Here is a 5,794-nt window from a genome sequence, read left to right as displayed (position 1 = left end):
ACTTCTAATGTAGGGTATTTACAAAAACTATTAGCTAACATCACATTTAATGATGAGCTGAATAAGGCAACTGCTATGGTTTTAATGTTTGTCCCCCTCCATAATTCAAATGAAAAGTTAATTGCCATTGTAACAGTTTTAAGAGAGATTGCTATGCATTTTCAACTTTAAGAGGTGATTAGGCCACGAGGGTGTCACCTTCATGGGTAGGATTGGTGCTATTATAAAAAGGCGAGTTTGGCCCTCTCTTGCCCCTTTCTCCTTCTGCCATGTGAGGAAGAGCATTCTGTTCCTCACCTCACCCCATCCCCCAAGGATGCAGCATTCAAGATGCCGTCTTGGAAAACAGATTAAGATAACAATGCTCTCTCAGTACTCCTATTCAACATCATCCTACAAGTCTTGGCCAGTGAAATAAAGGAACAGAAAGAAAGAAAAGTCATACAGTCTGAAAAGGAAGAAACAAATGGTCACTATTTGCAGACAAAATGACTATATATGTGGAACATTTCAAACAATATAACAAAAAAACTTATTTAATTAATAAGCAAGTTTAGCAAGGTTTCAGGATAAAGGTCAATATACAAAAGTCATCTTATTCCTATATACCAACAGTGAACAACTGGAATGTGACATTAAAAAAAATCTATTTAAAAAAGAAGAAAGGAAGAAAGAAGGAAAAAAGAAAGGTACACCTCTGTACAAATGTATCAAAATGTGTGCAGGATCTATATGTATACTGAAAACTACAAAACATAGCTGAAAGAAAAGAAAGATTTACATAAAATACCCCATTTTCTTTTTTTTTTTTTGAGGTGGAGTCTTGCTCTGTTGCCCTGGCTAGGGTACAGTGGCCCGATCTTGGCTCACTGCAACCTCCACCTCCTGGGTTCAAGCAATTCTCCTGCCTAAGCCTCCTGAGTAGCTGGGATTACAGGCACGTGCCACAATGCCCGGCTATTTTTTGTATTTTTAGTAGAGATGGGGTTTCACTATGTTGGCCAGGCTGGTCTTAAACTCTTGACCTCAAGCGATCTGCCTGCCTCAGCCTCGCAAAGTGCTGGGATTACAGGTGTGAGCAACTGCACCCAACCAAAATACACCAATTTCACTCATTGAGAGACTCAATATTGTTAAGATGCCAGCTCTCCCAAATCTCAGCAATCTTTTTGTAGATGTCAACAGGCTGATTCTAAAATTTCCATGGAAAGGCAGAGAAACTAGAATAGCCAAAATAATTCTTAAAAAGAAAAAATTGGAGAATTTACATTATGAGATTTCAAGGCTTTCTATAAAATTAGAGTAATCCAAACGATATTATCTGCAAAAGAATAGACGTACCAGGCAACACAAAGAAGAAAGGATTTTTTAAAGTGAATTGAAATTTTATTTTTATGCAAAAACCTGTGTGTGAATCTTACATTACAGGGTTATTCATAATTGTCAAAAATTGGTAACCACCAGCTGCCCTTCAACAGGTGAATGAAAAAACACTACTAAATTAGTGAGTGATACTTTAAGAGAAACATGATGTTTTATAGCCTCAAAATATCTCACTGCAGGCCAGTCATGGTGGCTCGCGTCTGTAGTCCCAGCACTTTGAGAGGCAAAGGTGGGTGGATCGCCTGAGCCCAGGAGTTTGAGACCAACATGGACAAAAACAAAGAAGAAAGAGAAAGAAAAAGGGAAGGGAGGGGAGGGAGGGAGGAAGGAAGGGAGGGAGGTCCAAAACTTAGCTACTTGGGAAACTGAGGTGGAAGGATCACTTGAGCCTAGGAAGTCCAGGCTGCAATAAGCCGTGATAGCACCACTGCACTTCAGCCTCAGTGACATAGTGAGACCCGGTCTCAAAAACAAACAAACAAACCAAACCTCACTGCAAACATTTATCAGCTGCGGTGGTGCTGCATCTACACACACAGCGCCGAACTTGGAAATTGGCAGAGAACAGCTCTTTGAACACCAGGCAAGGTCTCAGCCTTCCGACAGAAGTGAAGGGCGAGACTTTCCTTGGAAAGGAATTAAAGGGTTTATCTTTTTAAAACACCTGTTTTTCTTAAAAACTTAAGAAATGTATAATTTAAAAATTTAAAACTTTGATATTATTTTTAATTGCTTATTGTTGAATGAATTCTTGTGAAAATTGTTGATTGTAATGTTAGTGCCATGGATATGTCCTTTGTTGCAGCGCCTATCTCATTGTCCTAACGAGGTTACTGAAGGTTCTCGTTCCACTGCTTTAAAAGCCAGCTGATACATACTACGTTCTTTCTTTTTCATATAGTTGAACTTTTACTGCACCAGGATAAATTTTTAAATATTTAGTGATAGTATACATAGTAAATATAGAGACATTGCTATGCATTTTCAATTCTTTTCTGATCATTACCATAAGTTTTTATTAGAATGAAAGTTGGAATAGTTCCTTTAGGAAAACAGGCAAAATATATAAATGTCGAAAAAAGAAAATATATACTTAGAAAACATAGGTGATTAGAATTTTTAAACACAAATGTTAGTCTTTTCCTCCAGTATCTATTAAAGTGTTTTTCAGTGTCAACAGTAAAGTTTTATACCTTGATTCATATATACTGCACTAGTTTACTGTTGCCATTAATCTTTTTTCTTGCTAATCAAAACTTATTCTTATCATTGCCATATAAAATAACCTGTTAGAAAGTATCAACCCTGTCTGTGTGAGTGTATGTGTGTTACTAAAAAGAGTGTCATAAAATACTGTGCTGAGAGGTTCCTAATTTGGTTCCTGATTTCAGAAGCATACCACATAAGGTTTAAGCAAGCTCATCTCTAGGAGATGCATAATTTGTGGATAATGGTTTTCTTATTTGGGATTGTGTGTACTTCAGGTATTATGTAATACTGAACAGCTTACTTGCTTTTTCTTTTTTTTCCCCCCAGAGATAAACTGAGGATCACAAATATTCTTTTATGTTAATAATGGTTTCCATTTTCTAGTATTTGTTACATTTTACAGCTTTATTCACAAAACTGTTTATATATTTTTGTGGCAGCTCTAAGTTAAAAGGCACACTTGTAACATTACAGTCCCAATTTTCCCTTTATAAACTTTATATTACAAAATTTTCCAACACATAAGAGAAAGTAGTCAATAAGCATGTCCATATTCTAGAAGTAGATATTCTTAACATTTTGCCATACTTCCCATTTCTAATTATTTTTTAAAAAGAACTTACAAACGGGCCGGGAGTGGTAGCTCACGCTTGTATACCCAGCACTTTGGGAGGCCAAGGCAGGCGGATCACTTAAGGTGAGGAGTTCGAGACCAGCCTGGCCAACATGGTGAAACCCCGTCTCTACTAAAAGTACAAAAATTAGCTGGGCGTAGTGGCGGGCGCCTGTAGTCCCAGTTACTTGGAAGGCTGAGACAGGAGAATCGCTTGAACCCGGGAGGCGGAGGTTGCAGTGAGCCGAGATCGCGCCACTGCACTCCAGCCTGGGCGACAGAGTGAGACTCCGTCTCAAAAAAAAACCCCAAAAACTTACAAACATAATACAATCCTAAACACTTACATATACATCTCTTTATGAATAAGCAAGATTACCTACATAATCCCAATGCTGCCACAATTAATTAATAATTCTAATTTCCAGTCCGTATACAAATTTTCCCAATTGTTTTCAAACGTCTTCCGCGGCTCTTGCTTTCTGCAACCACACGCTGCATTTGCTGTTGTCTTCAAGTCTAACCCACAACCTCTGGGGCTCTGACAGAACCCGGGCTCCAATTATCAGGACCATCCATGTTATTACTCCATAAATCTTGGGGGAAAAACAAAAACAGTGAGGGCTGGCGCCGTACTGCATATGAAACGTAGTCTTGGATGTTATGGGTTACAGCGCAGCATGCTGGGAACGGATATGCTGCGTTTTCGTCTGCGCATGTGCAGTCAGTCCCACTTTCCGGCTTCTCCCGGTCAGTGTTTGCGGCTGCAGAGGGTTCGCAGCTCAGGTGAGAGCGTCGGGCCTCCACGCGGATTGCGGACCTGCAGGGAGGGATGGGCTAGTGTCCAGGGGGCGGAACGTGACGTCCCGGGAACTCGCCCAAAGCAGGCCCTCTGCTCCCTGTGCCTGGGTCGGCCCGGGACCTCAGCCTGAGAAGGGCCGGTGGGGGCGGGCTCCCGGGGCGTTAGCTGGGGCTGAGTCCTAGTTGGAAGACGCTCGGTGCGGGCAGAGGTGTGGGTGCCAGAATGCAGGCAGGCGTCGGAAAACGCGGTGCTGGCTTCAGGAAAGGAATGCGCGTTTATTGTATTGACCATGAACCTGCCACAAAGCGCGTACGGCCCGTGGGTCTGCGGTGAGAGCCCGAGCCTAGGAGCTAGAACGACCTGGTGAATTTTGGCTCTGTCACTTGAGCGTTTGAAGATGAGGATATTAGTAAAAACTGCTTTGTGTCGTTCAGAGGTAAGCCATCCCCTGTAAAGCATTTAGCTAAGCGCTAGTTACTAAGCAGCATGTAAATGTTGATTCCCGTTATATTTGGAAGACACTTTGTTCTTTTCATGTAGTATTTCATTTAATTCTCACAACCACCCTATTTATATCATTAAAAATGAAGAAGGAGGGGTGAAAAGATAGAGCCAAGCTCACAAAGGATGAGAGAGCTTGGATGTCAATAAATAAACACTTTACTCCCCGAATCAGGCTGTTTGTAATGGCCTACCTACCTAACCCAGCATTGCAGCCTTCACAGCACTAGGTGAGTGATTGTCCCCAAAACCCCAGAACAATGATTGTGAAGTCAGCGTGGACAGAATCTTACTATGTGGCAAGTGTATTTGTTGTGGGGTTTCTGGGATGTCTCCAGAGCCTCTGGGTTAGACTGAGGCCCCTGCCACCTCCTGTGCTGTCCCTGCTGTCTCTGTCTTTAGAAGTCAGTCTGATATTCTAGGGCAGTGAAGATGAGTCACATACGTAATTTTAAATGTTAAACCAGTAGCTACATGAAAATCTAAAACGTGAAATTAATTTTAAGAACACACTGTGGTTTTCTCAGTGTATCCAAAATGTTATTTCAACAAGTGGCCCTAGCCACATTTCCAGTGCTCAGGAGTTGATGTGATTGGAGGCTGTAGTCATGGATAGCAGGGTTCTAATGAATGCCAAGAGAATCAGGTTTAAGGCCTTAGGTCAGTTCTTCACCAGGAGGATTTTGCTCCCCAGGGAACTTTGGAAATGTCGGAGACTTTTTTTGTTGGGGGGAGGGGGGACTGAGTTTCTCTCTGTCGTCCAGGCTGGAGTGCAGTGGTGTGATCTTGGCTCACTGCAACCTTCACCTCCCAGGTTCAACTGATTCTCCTGCCCCAGCCTCCCAGTTTGTAATCTCAGCTGGAATTACAAGCATGCACCGCCATGCCCAGCTAATTTTTTGTATTTTTAGTAGAGGTGGGGTTTCACCATATTGGCCAGGCTTATCTTGAACTCCTGACCTCAGGTGATCCACCCGCCTTGGCCTCCCACAGTCCTGGGATTACAGGCGTGAGCCACCACGCCTGGCCTGGAGACGTTTCTGATTGTTACAACAGGGAGAAGGGGTGTCCTAGTGTCTAGTGCATGTTTAGAAATGCTCCTAAACATCCTACAATGCACGGGACCACTCCTTATGTCAGGGAATTATCCAGCCCAAAATGTAAGTTGTGCTGGAAGTTGTGTTCTTCACGAACACTGCTTTCCATGAAAGTTTCAACTAAAATGAATTTGTTACCCAGGCCTCAGCCCCAGCTTCTCTGGAGCAAAGCAGCTCTTTATGTTGCAG

This window comes from Pongo abelii, chromosome 13 (genome assembly GCF_028885655.2).
Source record: "Pongo abelii isolate AG06213 chromosome 13, NHGRI_mPonAbe1-v2.0_pri, whole genome shotgun sequence".
NCBI lineage: Eukaryota > Metazoa > Chordata > Mammalia > Primates > Hominidae > Pongo > Pongo abelii.
Note: the sequence above shows the minus strand (reverse complement) of the source record.